General features: G+C 35.5%; 7 non-coding genes and 1 pseudogene across 7 annotated transcripts; 7 read left to right on the top strand and 1 right to left on the bottom strand.

Annotated features, from left to right (window-relative positions):
• Window positions 1-2,396: 2,396 nt before the first annotated feature.
• Window positions 2,397-9,379, bottom strand: LOC131055750 (laccase-11-like; annotated as a pseudogene).
• On the top strand, window positions 6,216-6,289 carry TRNAV-CAC (transfer RNA valine (anticodon CAC)). Its single transcript has one exon. It is a non-coding gene; the product is annotated as a tRNA-Val (tRNA).
• TRNAM-CAU (transfer RNA methionine (anticodon CAU)) lies at window positions 6,422-6,493 on the top strand. Its single transcript has one exon. It is a non-coding gene; the product is annotated as a tRNA-Met (tRNA).
• Window positions 6,675-6,762, top strand: TRNAM-CAU (transfer RNA methionine (anticodon CAU)). The gene is given in 2 exon segments: window positions 6,675-6,712; window positions 6,727-6,762. It is a non-coding gene; the product is annotated as a tRNA-Met (tRNA).
• Window positions 9,380-10,346: 967 nt separating the features above from the next.
• On the top strand, window positions 10,347-10,420 carry TRNAV-CAC (transfer RNA valine (anticodon CAC)). Its single transcript has one exon. It is a non-coding gene; the product is annotated as a tRNA-Val (tRNA).
• A 364-nt stretch (window positions 10,421-10,784) lies between these two features.
• TRNAM-CAU (transfer RNA methionine (anticodon CAU)) lies at window positions 10,785-10,872 on the top strand. The gene is given in 2 exon segments: window positions 10,785-10,822; window positions 10,837-10,872. It is a non-coding gene; the product is annotated as a tRNA-Met (tRNA).
• A 1,093-nt stretch (window positions 10,873-11,965) lies between these two features.
• Window positions 11,966-12,038, top strand: TRNAE-CUC (transfer RNA glutamic acid (anticodon CUC)). Its single transcript has one exon. It is a non-coding gene; the product is annotated as a tRNA-Glu (tRNA).
• A 502-nt stretch (window positions 12,039-12,540) lies between these two features.
• Window positions 12,541-12,612, top strand: TRNAM-CAU (transfer RNA methionine (anticodon CAU)). Its single transcript has one exon. It is a non-coding gene; the product is annotated as a tRNA-Met (tRNA).
• Window positions 12,613-22,395: the final 9,783 nt, after the last annotated feature.

The following is a 22,395-nucleotide window of genomic DNA, read 5'->3' as shown; positions in this document are numbered from 1 at the left end:
GCATTTAATCTATAGTAAATTTTAGAGAGAGCATTTAGCATGAATCACATATATTGTCATTTTGGACTAAAATAAATCTTAGTTCATTTCATAATATATCTAATTAGTTTGTTTTACACTTGCATAGCATAGTTAACCATCTACAATCTTGAACCTCCATAAGCATCCATAGTGCAAAAAGTTGCCGAGAGCTACACTAATTTGGAACTTGGAGAGGAGAGGAACAAAGGAGAAAGAGCTAAGAGCATGTTAGAAGGCATTTGGAGATGCCTTGTTGTATTTACTTCCATAGTTAAATATTTTATCATATTTTTAGTGTCTCTTTTGATATGCTTGATTAGATTAGTTTTTGGTTGATTAACACTAATGTTTGTATTTGTTTCTTATGTTATACGGCCACAGGATTTTTGTCTAACCTTGTCCATTTTACAGAGCATCAAATGGTTATGTAAGAACCATTAAAGGTTTGGAAGACTTTAGGGGTTAACTTGTTGAAGACATAAAGCCTTTAATGATTTTTAAAGAACTTGGAGGCTTTGAGAAGTGACTTCTCTTTGCTTAGGAATGTGACAATAATTAAGGAGGGTGATTAGGCTAATTTGGAATGGATTAGAAGAATCTAGAAGGGGTTTAGGATGCAAGTGCATTTGGTGGTTGAGAGAATAATAGGATTTTAATTACAATAAAATTCATTTGTTTCAACAAAAATTGTGCAACTTGCATTTGTAGGAGAATGCAAGTGGGGGGGGGAGTTTAGAGATTTAAATAAATATTTATTTATTTATTTAAATGAGGAAAGGGGTTAAATTAAACAAATATGCTTTATTCATTTAATTGATTGTTAGAGTATGGTTTAATGAATTAATTTAAATAAATTGAATAGTTTATTTAGTAAATAGAAGAAGAGGTTTGAGGAAGAATTAATTAAATATTAATTTAATTCATTGTTGACTGATGGTTAAATAATCAAATAAATACTAAATATTCATTTAATTAAGTGGACATATTTATGTGTCTACATTTGCCCCTCTTTGAGATGGTGCGGTTTATCGTGTCGTTTCAAAGAAAGAAAGATAGGTATGAGAAATATGCCCCATAAATATTAATTTAGTGGGTGGTATGCCCCCTCGAGAGATGGGCTAAAAAAATTCAAAAAATCGGGCGATCTCTCAAAAAAAAGAAACAAATTGAGGGGAGGTAGAAGAGAAGAAGTTAGAAATAATGGTGAAAGAATGGGAGAAAACTGAGTTAAAATGGATAAATGAGAGGCTAGTGAGTACCCTTAGGTCATGCAAGAGATAGAGTGCAAATGTAGTGTGTGCTTTTGATTGATGTTATACAATTGATCAAAATTGATTGGAAAATATGGTGCAATCGGTTAAATTGCCTTGGTTGAGTCAAAGCATGACACTTGATGTCAGTTGTTCGCTTGGACAGGATAAAGTTTGAGTAAGTGAATCAAAGTGACCTGTTGTGACTTAGACAATTGATGTAATTTCCCATTGAAGTCAAGGTATCTGAAGCAAAATACTCGTTGAGACTTAGATAATTGAGGTAATTGTCTGTTGTGATTATGTTTGATTAGTTGATCAATTAATAGTGTTTGTGTTGTAGGTTGTTTGTGGTGAATCATAGCAGGCCCGCTGAGACTAGGTCATTGTAATAAATGCCTGTTGTAGTCTAGGGTGGTCATAATTGATTACCTAATGAGACCCAAAGATACTTGATCAAAAAGTATCTGTTGATAGTATAGGTGTGTGGGAGTCGATGTACCTGTGTAGACAGAGTAACTTTCTTTTCTTATAGGATGACTTAGGATGGGAAACTCAACCCCTCCTGTTAGAGATGGACGGTGATGAATGTGGCTTGACTGGGTTGATGGGACATGATGTAGGGTATGTGATTTATGATGATGACCTGGATAGGGAGGGTGAGGGGGGGATTCAGTGTTAGATAGAAGGTATGGAGGACCTAGGATGGGAAATGATGCATGGTATGCATTTATGATGGCAACCTAGAGAGGGAGGTTGAGGGGGATGATTCAATGTTAGATAGAAGGTATGGAGGACCGAGGAATATTCCTATAGAAGAGGATCAACAAAAGAGAGTATGCATTGTCATTACTATGTATGAATGATATGCAACGATATATATTTATGGATGGATGGAATGCAATATATACAGATGAGATGAAATGATGATCCATAGAGTATTCATAGTTCTTTATTTTCATCATCAAGCATGGTAGTATTGATCTTGGCCAAGGTAGAAAGAACCAAGGTTGAGCGTTTCACCTGTAAGTAAGCATCGCAGACAAGGAAAGTTCCCCTCCATTCTGGTTCATGTACAAATGGTCGAGGTATACATTGTATTCAATAAGCCATAGTGATCCATGACTATATACAAAGGAGGTGAGGGGAAAATGAAAGAATATGGAGTATATCTAGGTTGTCAACTGTAAACCGGATGGCAGTCCACCCACCTGTTGGCACTCCCACTATATTACGCTCTGGTGGGTCTACTAAATTAAAGCTTACTGGGTCCTTATTTGGGTTGTAGTTGCCAAAACCTGTACCCACTATGAAAGATGAATTTGATGGTTATCCGTAGTCAGGACTGTGGTGTCCTTAAGAATTAATTGCATTGTTGAATTGTATGAGAGACGAGTGAGTCTTGTTCCTTTGGAAGTGAATAGGTTATTTGGCACTGTGCCTGTGTAATTGAAAGGATTGGGAGGGTTGTCTGGGAAATCTTTTGAGAGAACCCCTTTGATGTTGTTATAATGTGCTTGCAGAAGGGCAATGGTGGGCATGACAAAGATTACATTGTTGATTGAAGTAGATGCATAGGTGCCATTTATGCAGGATGAGCACGAGTCCAATGCCAGCCCTACTATGAACAACAGATTGTGGTCTACTGTCTGTGGGACTTTTGTAGGGTATCGGGCAGAATTTAAGCTCCTGATGGAGTTACTAAAATTGGAGGCGAATGTCGTATCATTGGGAGATGGGATTTGATGCATGACAATCATGTTGGAGGAAAAAGAAGAATTGGGTGCATTGATATATTGCAAGATTGCAGTGGCGGTCATGTTGTCTACAGGAATAGGGGCATCCATAAAGGGGCGAGCAGCCATGAAATACTTGCCAGGGTTTTTATTTGCATGGAGCAAAACATTTGTGGTTTGTCTTGGGGAAATCACCACGGATTTGGTGTCAAATGGTTTAGTGTACATTGCATCCACCTCAACTACTTTGAGATGGTGATTTACCACATCAAAGAAGAGCTCATCGTTGAGTGCAACATTGATTATTCTCAGTAGGTATGTTTTTCCCTGCTCAACTGGAAGAACAAAAGTATCTGCAATACAGGGGAGATTGCAATCTTTTGTGTGATTAGGTGGTTCGTCTAAAATTATACTAATTAGACCATACATTAATCTGAAATCACATTAATAAATGGGCTATGCAAATGGACTATGTTAGTATTACTCACGTGAACCATCTAAATAGATCAAAACTTAAGTGTGTTGTTGAAATCAAACCCTAAAATAGAGAAATTAAGTGTGTTGTTGAAATCAAACCCTGAAACATAGAAGTCTAATGAAAATAAATTTATTTGAGACTGACTGCTTTCTTTACCTTTGATAGGACATATGAAGGTGCCTAGTGGACATGGTTTTCCATTAATGATGTGAGTATCAGACACATTGGGTGTTCCTCTTGACTTAAGTGTTGCATTTATAACAGCTTCCACATTTGCATTCCACCACTCCCCTACATTCCTAAGAAGCATAACTCTGTATTAGTGTTATATGCCATGACTAATCATGAAATCGTATGAAATACAATTCAATGGTCGATAACCCTTTCACTGACCTAGAATCAATGTGATTTCTTTATGGGATTTGGGGATGGATAAGGCACATTTAGTTTGGGTAAAATAATAAGGGCTCCATAGACTGTTGCCCACAACCATAGAATATGAGCATGCCAAAAGAGTGTACCTTATTGCTTAGTGATGGTGAAGTTGTAAGTATAAGACTGCCCAGTTTGAATGGGGCATTGAGTGATATAAGAAGGCCCATCAGCCCATCCTGTCCAGAGCTGTCTTATACCATTCCTGCAATGATAATTTCAACCATAATTCAAACCCATTTCAAATTTTTATAATTTTGAATCAATATTAGTAATACTAGACTATACTAGGAATACTAGACTATACTAGTGGATTGAGAGATTGTATTTGCCATTATTGGTGATTTTGATGAGCACTCTATCACCCTCTCTAGCGTAAATAGTTGGCCCTAAGAACCACCCTTCACTATGACGATGGGCTTTTTATGGCACAGTCTGTTAACATTCTTCAATTCTATATGCACCATCAATTGCAAATCCATACATCGTAAGATCAAGGGTTCAGTTTAGACTGGGTTTGGTTCCAGATAATTTTCACAAAATCTAATTTAGAATTAAATACTTGTGAATTTAAATCTACATACAAAAAATCAAATCAAGACTTCAGATAAAAACCCATTTCTAAAAGACTTTGTACTTGCACTAGCAAGCCTAAATATTGTGGTTTAAACAACACACTTAAGTTTTGACTTGTTTAGGTGGTTCATGGAAATCATATTAATAGGTGGACTCTACTAGAGAAACTTTTGTGATTTCAGATGAACCACCTACACAAATTAAAGCTTAGAGTGTGATGTTTAAACTTTCCCAACATAAACTAACAATAAACATGCCCAACATAAACTAACAATGTAAATATACCAATCCACAAGATTAAAACACATACATAAAATACTCATAAATTTGAGTCACTGACAAATAGATTCACATTGTGACAACCTCAAAGCCAAAAGTTATTTAGAACAGACATAAGTCAAGAAAACTTACATCAAATTTATAATGCCTAGTTTTTCCCTCCACTGTCCAGACTGAAATAGAAAGAAACACAAGCAAGACTGTCACTGTTGGCAGCATTGAGATCACTGCTCTCCCCATCGTTTCTCAAACTTCTCTTTCTTTGTTACTCTCTGTACTCACATACTTTGACTCCTTGGTCCTTTGTACACACCATTTAGTCAACCAGAGACGTCAATCTTAATGAAATTTCAGACAAAAGTTTGTTGGGTAATAATAAGAAACAAAATGGAAATGTCAAAAGCAAATATAAGTGTTGGTGGACTACGTAACTTGTTACTCCACGTCTGGTGCAACCTCAAATTGCTATGTTCTATAAACCATTTCATCAAATTTAAACCAATGTAACTATTTCCAAAAATTGTTTTGTACAACAAATAGTCCCTTACAAAAGATTAAATAATGGTACAGATCCCTCAAAATCTACCACCTCAACCTCCATTTTTGGAGCTTAAAGCAAAAGATTTATTATCATGATTTGTCTACCTTTGGATGGTTTAATGCAATTTGGAGTGTGTTGATTGTGAAATTATAAATATTAATAAAAAACAAGGAATGTGAATAGCTAGCTACATGAGAGAAGTGCACACCTTCATATAGTAATGTTAGTCAAAAGATCTATTATTATGATTTGCCTACCAAAGGTTGGTTAGATGTAATTATGCCGAGAGGTATCTACAATGACATATAAATATCTTTAATTTGCGTACCAAAGGTTGGTTAGATGTAATTATGCCGAGAGGTATCTACAATGACATATAAATATCTTTAATTTGCGTACCAAAGGTTGGTTAGATGTAATTATGCCAAGAGGTATCTACAATGACATATAAATATCTTTAATGAGAGTGAAAGAGTGCAGAATTAATCAGCTCCATGTCCTTCTTGACAACTAATAAACATACAGGATGACACCACTTGTAACAACTAATAAACTGGTGTAAAAAAACTTTCCAATAAAATAATAAGAGCAGCCATTCCGTTGTAGTCTAGTTAGTTAGGATACTTGGCTCTCACCCGAGATACCCGGGTTCGAGTCCCGGCACCGGAAACCTTTTTTGCAGTTCCGATCTCAATGTGAAGAAAATGACATTTATTCAAAATAAAGTAGCAGCGTCTTGTGAAATCTAACAATTCAGTGCGTTTGCTGGAAATCGAACCCGGGTCTATTGCTTGCATTTTTTTTTGGCGTCCTGTAAATGTTTGTTGAGATTTTATTCATGTTACTAAGATTCTTTCAAAAGATTCTGTGTGTAATATATTGCATACCATTTTACAGAAATCGTCTGGGTGGTGTAGTTGGTTATCACGTTAGTCTCACACACTATAGGTCCCCAGTTTGAACCTGGGCTCAGACAAGGTTCAATTTACTTTTTTGTATTGTACTAAACGAATCGTCCTAAATTAGTCACTGCAACAGTGCTCTCTTCACTTACTCCTTGCTCTCAGATATGAGTAGTTACTCAGTTTAGGAAACTTTTTATCAACCCATCAGAGTGGCGCAGCGGAAGCGTGGTGGGCCCATAACCCACAGGTCCCAGGATCGAAACCTGGCTCTGATACTAAGTTGTCATCAGTTGAGGCTTCCGTTATTCCATTTTGTATTCTGATATTTTCAAGATTATAAGCTCAATGGTTGTGACAGGGAACATAAGCTAAGCATCAGTGGAGGAGTAATTTTATTTCAATTTCTATTGTATCTAATGCAAATTGAAAATGCTGATCACCACATAAAAGTTATCAGGGGTGGTGGCGCAGTTGGCTAGCGCGTAGGTCTCATAGCTGATATTGAGTAATCCTAAGGTCGAGAGTTCGAGCCTCTCTCACCCCACTTGAATTTTAGGTACTGTATTATATCAATTGCTGCACTTCTCCATAAAAACAACTACTGCATTGCATTGAAGTTCTCGAAACTGGATAATTTGCATCGATGTTTGAATAGTTTTGTTTCTTAAATGCTCAAATATTGAATCAAAATAGTGCAGGTAAGTCACTTGTTTTAGTAGAAATTAAACTGCAATTATTTAATGTCATATTTGCAGTATGACAGCAATTCCTTAAAAAAAAAATGAGGAACATAATATTTTAAAATAGTAAAATGATAGTGGTACTAATTTATTGTTTAGGCTGGGAGGCCTTCCGAATAAAATTTAGTTGTTGTTGAGTTTTTTCAGGATTATTTGAAGGTCATTTTTTTCATTCGTTAATTTTCATGTTGCTGCTTAAGTTAATGGAAGTATAGTGCTTTGTTGTTGGCTGGTGAAGTGTTGTAATGATGTTGTTGTTCATGGTATTTTTATTTTGAGCATGTTAATTCAAATTATGTTTAATTATGTGTTTTTTGTGTACTTCAATTATTTTATTATTATGAAGATCCTTTCAAGTATTTACTTTTGTTCATCTTATATGCTTTAATATATATGCTTATTTTAGAATTCAAACACCTTTTAAAGTGAAGGAAAAATTAAATAATAAATGTTTTATATCTATGTTGAACTTCCCATTAGTTTTGGATCCATTTTGATAAAATATCTTAACTTGATTACATGGCATTTGATGACAAATTCTTTGCTAAGTTTTACCTCTTTCCTTAATCCTTTATACATCCCATTTAGACATACAATTTCCAAACATTTGACCTTAATTTATCCCCTTTTGAATCCATCTGCAATCATTCACGATTATTAATCATGCATTGCACCTATGATCACACTATTATCCATGCATTTATTCCTTGCCTTGAGAACTATGTTTTTTTTAACAATGCATGGGTTAACCTCAAGCTACATTAAAAAATTCAATTTTCTATGATGAACTCTTTTTCACTAGGCATTGCAAGCCAACGGTTTCTATATGTAAATGTGTGACTATTCACTATGTCTTGGTAATTGAAAACACTCATTTGTGTAATTAATCCATGTCTAATAAAAATAATTCATCCTATGAACGTTTAAATTTAAATATTAAAATGTGCACATCTATATTGGAATTAAAATACCTTAGAACCTTAGGGCATTTTCAAATATTGCTAGTCTTAATGATTCATCATGCAACAAAGATCATAGAGGAGCAAATCAATTAATTTTGTATTTGGTTAGATCATAATTGCACCTCATAGGAATTTTTGTTTTGTACCCAATATGATCTCAACTCACTTAAACTTGATCTTCAATTTTTTTTGAGTATGTTAAATTTCAAAACAATGAACACATCAAAAATATCAATTTGTTAACATTAACAAATCAATTGTGCATTACATTAACAAATCAATTGTGTATTACATTAACTTATATCTTTTCTATTGTTCCAAGAGATAAAATTGAACAAAATATTTCTATGCCCTTGCACTTGTTCAAACATTTCTTGCTTTTATTCAATTAAACTAAACTTCAAAAAGTAATTTTATATATTTCTGGATTTGATTTGGAACAAGTGGCATATTACAAGACTATTATGATGCACCAAACTTTTATGTAGAAACAATGTAAGACACTTTTTCGTTTCCAAAATATTAATGGTAAAGTCAATTAATGATAATAAACCAAACTTAAACAAGAGATGCAAAGCATCATGTTCCTGCCATTAGTATGGTTAGTTTAAAGATAAAAAGATAGAGATAGAGAGAAAGAGATATATAAGTATATAAGGACATGAAGAGGGATAACTTGTAATAATTTTATGAAAAAAATATATAATTTTTAAGATTAAAATAAAAATAAAATAACTATATTATATAAATCTATAAAAAATGAATTTCCTTAATATATAAAATATAGTGTATACATAATAGTAATACCAGATCATACCAGTGGATGGAGAGATTGTATTTGACACGATTGGTGAGTTTGATGAGCAATGTATCATCCTCCCTAGCATAATTAGTTGGCCCTGGGAACTGCCTATTCACTGTGACAATAGGCTTGGTATGACGCAATCTGCTATCTTTCTTCAATTGTATCTGCACCTTCAAATCGGCAGCCATTCATATAAAGATCAAGGGTGAGTATCTAAGATATAATCTTTGTTTTATTTAGTTTAGGCTGGATTCGATTTTAGATAAAAACTATTTTAGAAGGTTATGTATTTGTACAAATAAATCTAAATATAGTGACTTTAACAACACACTCTAAGTTTTGACTTTCTTAAATGGCTCATCTAAAATCATACTAATAAGTGAACTCTACTAAAAAAACTTATGTGATTACATATGAACCACCTACACAAATCAAAATCTAAAATACACTATTTAAACTTGCCCAATATAAACTACACAATGTGAATAATCTGATCCACACGATTAAAACTCAACATATAGCACTTACAAAATTGAATTGGTACCAAATAGATTCACATTGTAACAATCTCAAAGCCAAAAGTTCTGTAACTACATCAAATTTACAATGCCTAGTTTTTTCCTCTACCATCCAGACTGAAATAGAAAGAACCATAAGAAAGACTATTGTTGTTGGCAGCAATGAGATCACTGCTTTCCCCATTTTTTCTCATGCGTCTCTTTCTTTTCTTTCTCTGTTACTCTCTGTAATCATTAACTTTATCTCCTTGGCCTTTATGCACAGCATAAAGTCCGCCACAGACGTAAATCTTAATAAAATATAAGACAAGAGTTTGTTAGGTAACAGTAAGAAACAAAATGGAAGCGTCAGAAACAAATATAACTGTTGGTGCGACCTCAAATTGGTATGTTCGAAGTTAAACTTGCCTAGCTTTAAAATCATTAATTCAACATTATAATTTTAACATAATCTCTGAATTTCACTTCATATATGAATGGAAATAAAATTTGATTTACCAAACGCACAAAAATATCTAGGCAGAATGGAGAGTAAGGTTGAGATTTTAGGTGTCCATACGTAAAGAAAGACCTCAGAAAAATTGTAACTACTTGCACACCGTCCGTAAAACCGGATCTTAAACTGGTCTTAGAAAAGTTTTGAATTGAATAGAGAGGAGCGGCATCAAGCAGACAATCTGTTTTTGTCTAGTTGGTTAGGATACTCGGCTGTAATCTGAGAGACCCGGGTTCAAGTCCCCGCGATGGAAAGGTCTTTTGCTGTTCAATATGAAGTGAGAAATGACTTTCAAAAAAGAGTTACAGCATGTTGTAAAAACTATTTTAATCAAATATCTAGGTGCATTTGCCGGGAGTCGAAGGTAATTATCCTAACCGTTGGACTACAAACGCAGCTGGGGTTGATCTGTAGAAATTATGACATATCAATAGATAGGTTAGAAAACAACTATCCTGGGCGTTGGAATCCTGTAATGGGAATATGCATTTTATTCTTGTGTTGCAGAGAACACAATAGTAAATGTTTTGTTCATATTTTATTCATGTTACAAAAATTCTTTGAAAAGAGTCTTTGGATAATATATTGCATAATGTATGCTAAAATCGTTTGGGTGGTGTAGTTTGCTATCACGTTAGTCTCACACACTAAAGGTCCCCAGTTCGAACCCGGGCTCAGACAAACGTGCTATTTCCTTTTAGTAAACAAATTGTCCTGAATTAGTCACTGGAACTGTGTTCTCTTCACTTACTCCTTGCCCTCAGAGATGAGGAATTGCCTAATTTAATAAGTGTTCAACGCATCAGTGTGGCGCAGCGGAAGCTTGGTGGGCCCATAACCAACAGGTCCCAGGATCGAAACTTATATCTGATACAGAGATGTTATTAGCTGAAGCTTTCGTTATTTCATTTTTTTTCCGTTAATTTCAGGATCATAACATAGGATAATTACTATAAGCTAAGCATCAGTGGATGAGTAATTCCAGTTTAATTTTTGTTGCATCTAATGTAGATTGAAAATGTTGACCACCACGTCAAAATAATGAGGGGTGGTGGCGCAGTTGGCTAGCGCGTAGGTCTCATAGCTGAGGTTGAGTAATCCTGAGGTCGAGAGTTCGAGCCTCTCTCACCCCATTTTCGGTTTTTGGCTACAAATTTAATTTGGTTTTTGGCTACAACGAATCAGTTGTTGCACTTCCCCATAAAACAAGTTTCGGGTAGTTTTCTACATTTAAATAAATGGGTAAATCTTATCCAAAGAGGACTGCATTGCATTGTAGTTCCTTTCAAGCGTTGGCAATTCAAAACTGGAGTTTTGGAATAATATACATACATACATCCATTATATCATAATGGAAATTGGATTTTTAGATTTGGATTTTTACATTTAATTATGTAAAAATATTTACATCAACATTTAAATTATATAGCAAAATTCTAATATGTCAAATTGATTTTATCTAAACAATTTTGAAACTAATATGTCAAATTGATTTTACCTAAACATTTTTGTTTTAACACTTGCTGTTTGTGTCACACATTTCCGGAAATATTAATTCAAAATAGTGCAGGAAAGAATGCAGTGGTGATAAAATGATAGTGATAATAATTTATTGTTTTAGGTTGAGGTTTTATAGAGAGGGCTTTCTAGATATATTTAGTTGTTGTGGAGTGTTTTCAAGATTACTTGAAAGTTTTTTTATTTTTATTTTTTTAATAAAGATTTTAATTTATCTTCGAACAATTATTTTAGTTCTATGGGATCTCCTACTTCTTAAAATAGACTCAAAAAAATGGAACTAAACTTAAAGGTCATAAGTTAGAAAAAGGCAAAAATTAACATGTTAGAAGTTGTTTGTCTTAATTTTTAGAAATCGATAGAAACTCAACAAGATAAGGAAATAAAATATGAAGAATACCACTTTCTTCTATTTTGTAATCTTTATTTATTAAAATAAAATTAATCATATTAAAATTATTTAATGTAAATAAAAAATAATTTTATTTTAAGTTAAAGGAGGATGCAAATTATGTGGTTGATCAAGGAGTGGTGCAATATTTATAACTATCAAACTCATGTTGTGCTTCTAGTGTGCCGGTTAAGCCGGGCCAAAAATATGTAGGCAGAAGACTTTTTAACAATGGAGCTTAAGGTGTCCACGTAAAGAAAGAGCTCATCGAAGAAAAGTTTTAAATAGACCAAAAAAGAGCAGCACCAACAAGCCCATCCGTTGTAGTCTAGTTGGTTAGGATACTCGGCTCTCACCCGAGAGACCCGGGTTCAAGTCCCGGCAACGGAAAACCTTTTTGCTGTTAAATGTGAACGTGGACAAATGAGATTTTTTGGAATCTACTTAAATCATATAACTCAGTGCGTTTGCCGGTTGTCGAACCCGGGGCTATTGCTTGTAGGGCAATTATCCTAACCGTTGGACTTCAAACGAAGTTGAGACCATTCCAGTTGAGATATAATATCTAATAATATTGGGAGTCTGTAGGTGGGTTAAAAGACAACTATAGTGGGCGTTGGAGCCTAACCGCACACGGATTCCTGAGGAGGGCACATTGATTTAATTTGCATCCTGTAAATGTTTGTTGAGATTTTATCCATGTTACAAAGATTCTGCGTATAATATATTGCATATCATACTAATGAAATCGTCTGGGAGGTGTAGTTGGTTATCACCTTCGTCTCACACACTAAAGGTCCCTACTTCGAATTTGGGCTCAGACAAGCTGATTTTCCTTTTTCGTATTTTACTAAAGTAATGATTCTACTCAATGCGAATTGTACATCAACAAATCAGAGTGGCGCAGCGGAAGCGTGGTGGGCCCATAACCCACAGGTCCCAGGATCGAAACCTGGCTCTGATAGAAAATTGGTATCAGCTGAAGCTTCCGTAGGTTCCATTTTGTATGCCGTTATTTTCAAGACATCTCAATGGTTGTGACAGGGAACCTAAGATAAGCTAAGCATCAGTGGATGAGTAATTCCACTTTCATTTCTATTGCATGTAATACAAAGTGACATAGTTGATGACCACATGGAAACATCTAGGGGTGGTGGTGCAGTTGGCTAGCGCGTAGGTCTCATAGCTGCTACTGAGTAATCTTGAGGTTTTTTTAGCTACTACCTCATATCAGTTGCACTTATAAATAAATAAATAAAATTCGTAATACCATCTAACAATGGTTTATCAGTTGTTGCACTTCGGCATAAAACAAGTTTCTACATTTAAATAAATAAAATGGGTAATATCTTATCTAACAAGAGCTGCTCAGGGCGAGTATGGCATAATGCTCTTTGTATGTCTCAGATTGTATGTTTCTGTTAGAGGATGTCAGATGTTTTTCCTCGAGCATAACTCTTTTCCTTGGCATAATCCTCTAGCATAACTCTTTTCCTTGACATGAGAAACTGAAAGTTAATTTATCAATTAATTGGGCTATAATAAAAAAAATTGAAAATAAAAAACTGCTGTAAGTAGATATAAACAGAAACATAAAAAGAAAGCAATTTCTGATTGGCTGCTTCCTAAGAGTTTAATCACGAGTTATAGCAGGAACTAATAACAAGGACTGCATTGCATTGTAGTTTGGGAAACTAGATTTTTTAAATGGATTCTCCTTCCACATATTTTCAGAATGTAATAAAATAGCTGTAAAAAGAAATTACAACAGATATTGCAAGATACATGGCAAGATTTTGACATGTCAAATTGATTTTGCCTAACCAAAACAAGAATAGCTGTCCGTGTCTCACGAAATAATTTTGTTTTTTAAATGTTAAAATATTAGGACAGATGACCTACTTCATACTGTGGAAATTTAAAAACACTCCCAACTTTTTACAGCAGCTTACTTGGCAAGTCCCTTGCTTATAACGAGGGTTTTAGGGCCACATCATCAAATATGATGCCACATCAGCATATTTTATTCAATTATTGGTATTTATCATACAACTATTGGTGCAATATTGTACAAAAGTTGGACATTAAATCATCAAGTATGGAGTATTAAATCAATAACTTCTATCACAAGAATTTGAACGCACTCAACTAGTGACCCTTTCCCCTAATTCAAAATAGTGCAGGAAAGAATCCTTAATTGCAAGTCACTTGTTTTAGTAGAAATTAAAGTGTTAGAATAAATTTTGATAAATTCATTGACATTCACAATTAATTAATGTCATATTGGCAACAATTTGTCACTTTTGTTAAAAATAACAGTGACATCAATTTATTGTCTTAGGTTGGGGTTTTATGAAGTTTTCTAAATAAAAATAGATGTTGTTGTTGAGTTTTTTCAAGATTATTTTAGAGTCTGTTTAGTTTCCTACCTTTTTCATTTGCTTAAATTTCATAGATCTAAATAATAGGATTGTTATTTTTCAAGGAAAAGATTTCAATTAATCTCGAAACAAATTTTCTAGTTTAAAAATGGGACTAAACTTAAGAGCCAGTCCTTAGTGGAGACCAAAAATTAATGTGTTAGAAGTTGTTTGTCTTAATTTTTAAAATTCAAAAGAAGCTCAACAAGATGGGGAAACAAAATATAGAGAATGCCACCTTCTTCTATTTATGTAAGATTTAAAATAAAATTAACAATATTGAATTATCTAATTGTAAATAAAATATAATCTTGTTTTAAGTTAAAGAGAAATCAAGTAAATAATGTCTCATAGTCTTAACAAGATAAATTATCTTCATTGAAATTGATTGATAGAGATGCAAAAATGATGTGGTTGCTCAAGGAGTGGTGCGAGATTTGTTTGGTAGGTACCCATCAAATTCATGTTGTTCTTTCCTCTCAAAGCGTCTACATACTAGCACTTGCACTAGAAGGGTACAAGGGTTGCACCAATAGAATGGTACAAGAAAATTAACATGATATTGAGGTATATATTCTTTATTGTCTATATAGTGTTGTAGTAAAAATTTAAAATACAAATATTGTTCTCTTAACATTTGAAAAATATTTGAACTACATATTTAATTATAGTTAGGTGAAGGAAAGATTTGTAAATTTTGAATTTGTAGAAATTATCATTAATGATTCCCTTTTCTTGTATGAAATGAATGAAGAAAGAGTTTTTACTTGTTCCATTTTTCTTCCTACATATTGAAATAATAAGATAGTGGACTTATATAATAAATGCATGGTTGGTCTCATGTTAAAGATACATAGTCTATGTTAAACAAAGGAATTATAAGTGAGAGAATATACTATTGGTAATATGAGAAATTAGTTGAATTTGAAATGTCGAGGTATTTTATTAATAAAAGGAAGACCCTAATTAACTTTAAAAGCCATCTCATAGTAGTTTATCACATCATTTCATTCTAGAGCATTACATTAGTGTCAAAGATCCTAAGGACAATTGAGGAATTTTCATGGTTGCTTGAAATGTCTTTCAACTTACTTAAAGCTATTAAATTAGATTATATTTTGACCAATTATAGCTAATAAAGAGAAACAAATTCGTAATAATCAAAAGTGTTGAGGGTTTTTCACAACAAAAGATCAAATAGCAATAGAGGCCGAAACAATTGAACACAATTCTATAGCATTGAATGAGTTTAGTACTTTTATATGATTACTGACATACAACAAGGAGAAGGTTACTCTTTTAATGCTAAACCCCAAAGTGCATATCTAATGCAATGTATTAGGTAGGATTTTCATGTCCCTGTTATTTCTTATATAATCATGTGCAATGGTTTCTTGAAGGAATTATCATTAAAATGTTCTTTAATAATGGTAAGTGCTAGTTCCTTTTTGGAAGATAGTGGATATCGTGAAACATCGAACTATAATGTGGATTGTTCATCTTGTTGGGACATCTTGTTTGTGCTTATGAAAATGTTTTGTGTAGTCTCATGTAAATGTAAGATAGAAACTCCCATTCATTCATTTATATTGTATTTCTTATATCTTTCTCATTGTTAATATCCTCATCTTGTTCATTGTTATCCTCTAGATCAACCAAGCAATCAACATGCAACACATAGTATTTATTTACATTCATTTATTTCCAATTCACAACAATGTCATCTTTGGTGAGACCTATATCTATAGAAATATTACAAAAAATGCTTGTATAGAATTAGCTCACTCCAACAAAATGTTTCTGATGCTCTACGAAATGGGCAATGTTAGACTAAAACCTGTGGTCATATAACACACAAAAACACAAGAAACAAAGACAAACGTTAGTGTTAATCAACCAAAAACAAGTCTAAGAAGGCATACCAAAAGAGACACTAAAATCATGATAAAATATTTAACTATGGAAGTAAATACAAAAAGGCGTCTCCAAATGCCTTCTACCATGCTCTTAGCTCCTTCTCCCTTGTTCCTCTCCTCTCCAAGTTCCAAATTAGTGTAGCTCTCGGCAGCTTTTTGCACTATGGATGCCTTATGGAGGTTCAAGATTGTAGATGATTATGAAAAGTACGCAAATGCAAGCTTAGTAACCAAAGAAAGATGAGTTATCTAAATGCTATTTGTTAATTTTAACCAAAAGAGTGAATATGACTAATTATGTTAAAATGCTCTCTAAAATTCTCTATAACTTAGATGCATACAAGTTTTCAGGATCTGGATTATGAAGAAAGGAGCTCTATTTATAGGAAAACTGGAGCAATGGATGGTTGAGATTGAGTAATCTCAACAAGGGTCAGGATTGAATGATATTTCATCCATGTGAGGGCTTTCAAACCAATCCCAAGATGACAAGTGTTAATATGAGATAGGTTGAGAGGAGAGGGAAGAAGCATTAAATGCTTGACTTGACCTGAGGATTAACTTGGGAGTTAAGGTCAAGGCTGGGTTGAGTGAATAAATTCATTATCCAAAGAATAATGCTTTTATCCAATGGATAAATTCTTGTGCAAAGGTTAAAGGGATAACCATGGTCAAAGCAATAAATGCTTGAGGAGACACATGAGTCACATAAGGGTTGAGTCAGGGGTTAAAGTTTTTAACCATGGGTGCAAGTGTATTTAACCATAAATGATTATGTAAGAGCCATTAATGGTCATGTAAGAGCCATTAGTGGTTTGGAAGACTTTAGAGGTTAGCATTTAATGTTTTTCAAAGACTTTGAAGTCTTTGAGAAGTGACTCCAAGTTGCTTAGGAATGTGACAATATTTAGGGGATGAATTAGGCTAATTAGAAAGGGGTTTAGAAGAATCTAGAAGGGGATTAAGATTGCAAGTGGGTTTGGTAGGTGAGAGAAAATAGGATTTTTATTAAAACAAAATTCATTTATTTCAACAAATAGGTGCAAGTTGCATTTTTTAGGAGAATGCAAGTGGGGGGGGGGGGGGGGATTTAATGATTTAAATAAATGTTTTATTTAATTTATTTAAAAGAGGAAAGGGGATTAAATTAAATAATTATTATTTATTCATTTAATTGATTGTGAATTTGGTTTAATGAATTAATTAAAATAATTTGAATAATCTATTTAATTAATAGGAGAATGTTTTGAAGATGAATTAATTAAATATTAATTTAATTAACTGATGGCTAGTGGGTTTTTAATCAAATAAATAGCAAATATTCATTTAAATAAAATGGATAGATTTATGTGACTACAGTTCCAAATTGTTTATAATCCTCATTCAGAATAGCATAAATTATGGAAAGACATTGACAATTGCCTTTTCTTTCCTATCTTTCCATTTTCACCCTTTGCAAGTGGAAGAAAATGAGAAAGATCTGACAGATTCAATGAATGTTATTGTTTTCATGTCAACAAGGTGTTGTATGTAGGAGTGTAGATAGCTCAATTGTAATGTATTTTCATTTGGTTTTCTTTTGATTTGGTAGAATACTTTCCTTCCAACATTTAGTGTCATATTTTAGCAGTTGCAAACAACAAGCGGTAACTTTTGTAGCATAGAAAATGTCTCTTGTGCACCAATATCATGGTCTACAATGATCTTAGCCATAAATTTGTGATATTCTACTATTGTTTGGTCTTCTATTGCTTTATTTTTACATATTCATGTTAGCATATCAATACAGGACTTTGATTTTCTTTCTACTTTGGATGCATATTTCACAATATATTTAAGAATGAGTTCTTTTTATGCAACGGGTTGACATTCCATATTAGCTCTCCATATTGAAATCATTTTTGGGTTATGTATATTCAAGCTATCATCATTTCATGCAAGGGCATATGTCAGTTTCATCACATGACAAGGAAGAGCTAACACATTCGGTCCAATGAGCTTTGTAATGAAACTCTAAAAGTTGACCTTGCTTGTGGGTAAGTGTACCAAGATGGTGAACAGAAAAGTGGCCACATGCAAAACAAATGAAATTTTTCATAACGCATGTGTGTTCTATGAAATTCAAAAACGTGCTAGGCTTGGTAACACCAAGCCTAGCCAGAAATAATAATAATAATAAAAGTTCCTCAAAATCTATATGGGTTTTGAGGAACAATTTCTCATAACCCGTATTGGTTATGCGAAACTACAAGTTTTGGCCTTAGTTCTACATAACCCATACGGGTTATGTAGAACTAGGAACCAAAGAGGAAGTGGAGAGAGAGAGAGAGAGAGAGAGAGAGAGAGAGAGAGAGAGAGAGAGAGAGAGAATGGTCAAGGGAGGGGGAGGAGGAGAGAGAATAGGATAAGATAACGAGAGGGGGAGGAGAGGGAGAGGGGGAGAGGGAGAGGTAGGGGAGAGAAAGAGAGAGAAGGGGGAGAGAGTGATAATAGGATAGGGGGGAGAGAGAGAGAGAGATAAAGAGAGAGAGAGACAGAGAGAGAGAGTAGAAGGAGTGGGTGATAGACATGAGGTAGAGAGAGAACGAGAAGGAGAGGAGGGTGAGAGACTCGACAGAGAGAGAAGTGTGAGGGGGAGAGAGATGAGATAGAACTCAAGGAGGATAATTAGGGCTCATAATAGACAAAGACGGTGATGGAGGAAGGAAGATGAGAGAGAGGAAAAGAAGAGAGACATGAATGTATACAAACATATATACATATATCTATATAAATATATATATATATAACTATAAATATGCATATATACATACATAAACACATATTATATATGTATGTCTATACATATGTGTATTAAATGCTAAGTTTACAAGCATACATTTTGATGTCTTCATAACTCGTATGAGTTTTGTGAAACTCAAAATGATGTTTTCATAACCCGTACTAGTTTTTCAAAAGGACACCATGTGACCCCTTAGAACACCATATAGTGTTATTATGGGTCATATGGTGTCCTAACAGGTCATATAGTGTCCTATGACCCCTTATGACACCATATAACCCCTTATGTGTCGTTAGGGTTCACATTGTGTCCTAAGGGGTCATATGGTGTCATATGACCCCTTAGGACACCATATGGTGTCATTATGGGTTGTATGGTGTCCTAAGGGGTCATATGGTGTCTTAAGGGGTCATAACACACCATATGACTCATTAAGACACAATATGATCCGTAACAACACTTAAGGGGTCATATGGTGTCCTATGGCCCCATGGGACACCATATGACCCCTTAGAACACCATACGACCCATAATGACACCATATTGTTTCCTAAGGGGTCATCTAAGGGGTCATATGACACCATATGAACCCTTAGGACACCATACGACCCATAACGACACCATATTGTGCCCTAAGGGGTCATATGGTGTCCTAAGGGGTCATAGGATACCATATGACCCCCCATGACACCATATGACCCCTTAGAACACCATATGATGTCGTTATGGGTCATATAGTGTCCTAAGGGGTCATATGGTGTCCTAATGGGTCATATAGTGTCCTATGACCCCTTAGGATAACATATAACCCCTTACATGTCGTTAGGGTCATATGGTGTCCTAAGGAGTCATATCATATGACCCCTTAGGACACCATATGACCCATAATGACACCATATGGTGTCCTAAGGGGTCATATAGTGTCCTAAGGGGTCATAGGACACCATATGACCCCTTAGGACACAATGGGAACCCTAACGACATGTAAGGGGTTATATGGTATCCTAACGGGTCATAGGACACTATATGACCCGTTAGGACACCATATGACCCCTTAGGGCATAATATGGTGTTGTTATGGGTCGTATGGTGTCCTAAGGGGTCATATGGTGTCCTATGACCCCTTAGATGACCCCTTAGGACACAATATGGTGTCATTATGGGTTGTATGGTGTTCTAAGGGGTCATATGGTGTCCCATGGGGCCATAGGACACCATATGACCCCTTAAGTGTCGTTACGGATCATATTGTGTCTTAACGAGTCATATGGTGTGTTATGACCCCTTAAGACACCATATGACCCCTTAGGACACCATACGACCCATAATGACACCATATGGTGTCCTAAGGGGTCATATAGTGTCCTAAGGGGTCATATGACCCCTTAGGACACAATGTGAACCCTAACGACACATAAGGGGTTATATGGTGTCATAAGGGGTCATAGGACACTATATGACCCGTTAAGACACCATATGACCCATAATAACACTATATGGTGTTCTAAGGGATCACATGGTGTCCTAAGGGGTCATTTGGTGTCCTAGGACCCCTTGGGACACCATATGACCCCTTAGTACACAATATGTGTCATTATGGGTCATACGGTGTCGTAAGGGGTCATATAGTATTCTATGACCCCTTAGGACACAATATGGTGTCATTATGGATCGTATGGTGTCCTAAGGGGTCATATGGTGTCCTATGACCCCTTAGGACACCATATGACCCCTTAAGACATAATATGGTTCCATTATGGGTCGTATGGTGTCCTAAGGGGTGATATGGTGTCCTATGGGGCCATAGGACACCATATGACCCCTTAGGTGTCGTTAGGAATCATGTTGTGTCTTAACGGGTCATATGGTGTGTTATGACCCCTTAAGACACTATATGACCCCTTAGGACACCATACGACACATAATGACACCATATTGTATTCTAAGGGGTCATATAGTGTCCTAAGGGATCATAGGACACCATATGACCCCTTAGGACACAATGTGAACCCTAGAGACACGTAAGGGGTTATATGGTATCTTAAGGGGTCATAGGACACTATATGACCCGTTAGGACACCATATGACCCCTTAGGACACCATTTGACCCATAACAACACTATATGGTGTTCTAAGGGGTCACATGGTGTTGTAAGGGGTCATATGGTGTCCTATGACCCCTTAGGACACAATATGGTGTCGTTATTGGTCACATGGTGTCTTAAGGGGTCATATGGTGTCTTAAGGGGTCATATGGTGTCCTATGGGGTCATAGGATACCATATGACCCCTTAGGTATCGTTAGGGATCATATTGTGTCTTAACGGGTCATATGGTGTGTTATGACCCCTTAAGACACAATGTGACCCCTTAGGATACCTTATGTTGTCATTATGGGTCATATGGTGTCCTATGGGATCATAAGACACCTAATGACCACTTAGGACACCATACAACCCATAATGACACCATATGGTGTCCTAAGGGGTGATATAGTGTCCTAAGGGGTCATAAGACACCATATGACCCGTTAAGCCACAATGTGAACCCTAACGACACGTAAGGGGTTATGTGGTATCCTAAGGGGTCATAGGACATTATATAACCTGTTAGGATACCATATGACCCCTTAGGACACCATATGACCCATAACAACACTATATGATGTTCTAAGGGGTCACATGGTGTCCTAAGGGGTCATCTAGTGTCCTATGACCCCTTAAGACACCATATGACCCATTAGGACACAATATGGTGTCGTTATGTGTTGTATGGTGTCGTAAGGGGTCATATGGTGTCCTATGACTACTTAGGACACTATATGACCCCTTAGGACACAATATGGTGTTGTTATGGGTCGTATGGTGTCCTAAGGGGTCATATGGTGTCCTATGGGGTCATAGGACACCATATGACCCCTTAGGTGTCATTAGGGATCATATTGTGTCTTAACGGGTCATATGGTGTGTTATGACCCCTTAAGACACCATATGATCCCTTAGGACACCTTATGTTGTCATTATGGGTTGTATGGTGTCCTAAGGGGTCATATGGTGTCCTAAGGGATCATCGCACATGATAAGACCATACTGACCCCATATGGTGTACTAGGGGCTCATATGGTGTCCTAAGGGGTCATAGGACACTAAACAAACAATACTGACACTATATGGTGTACTAAGGGGTCATATGGTGTCCTAAGGGGTCATAGGACACCATATAACCCCTTAGGACACAATATGACCCCTAACAACACCTAAGGGGTCATATGGTGTCCTATGACCCATTAAGACACCATATGGTGTCATTATGGGTTGTATGGTGTCCTAAGGGGTCATATGGTGTCCTATGACCACTTAGGAGAGAATATGGTGTCGTTATGGGTCCTGTGGTAACCTAAGAGGTCATATGGTGTCTTATGACCCCTTAGGACACCATATGATCCCTTAGGTGTTGTTAGGGGTCATATTGTGTCCCAAGGGGTCATATGGTGTCCTATGACCCCTTAGGACCTAGAGAGAGGAGGGAGTGAGGAAGAAACTGAGGGAAAGAGGTGAGAGAGGGAATTAGATGGGTGTAAGGATGAAGAGGGAGATAGCTCGAGGGATAGGAGAATAAGGGAATTGTGA

The sequence above is a fragment of the Cryptomeria japonica genome, chromosome 4 (assembly GCF_030272615.1).
Source record: "Cryptomeria japonica chromosome 4, Sugi_1.0, whole genome shotgun sequence".
NCBI classification, from domain to species: domain Eukaryota; kingdom Viridiplantae; phylum Streptophyta; class Pinopsida; order Cupressales; family Cupressaceae; genus Cryptomeria; species Cryptomeria japonica.
Note: the sequence above shows the minus strand (reverse complement) of the source record. Positions and strands in the feature narration are given on the sequence as shown.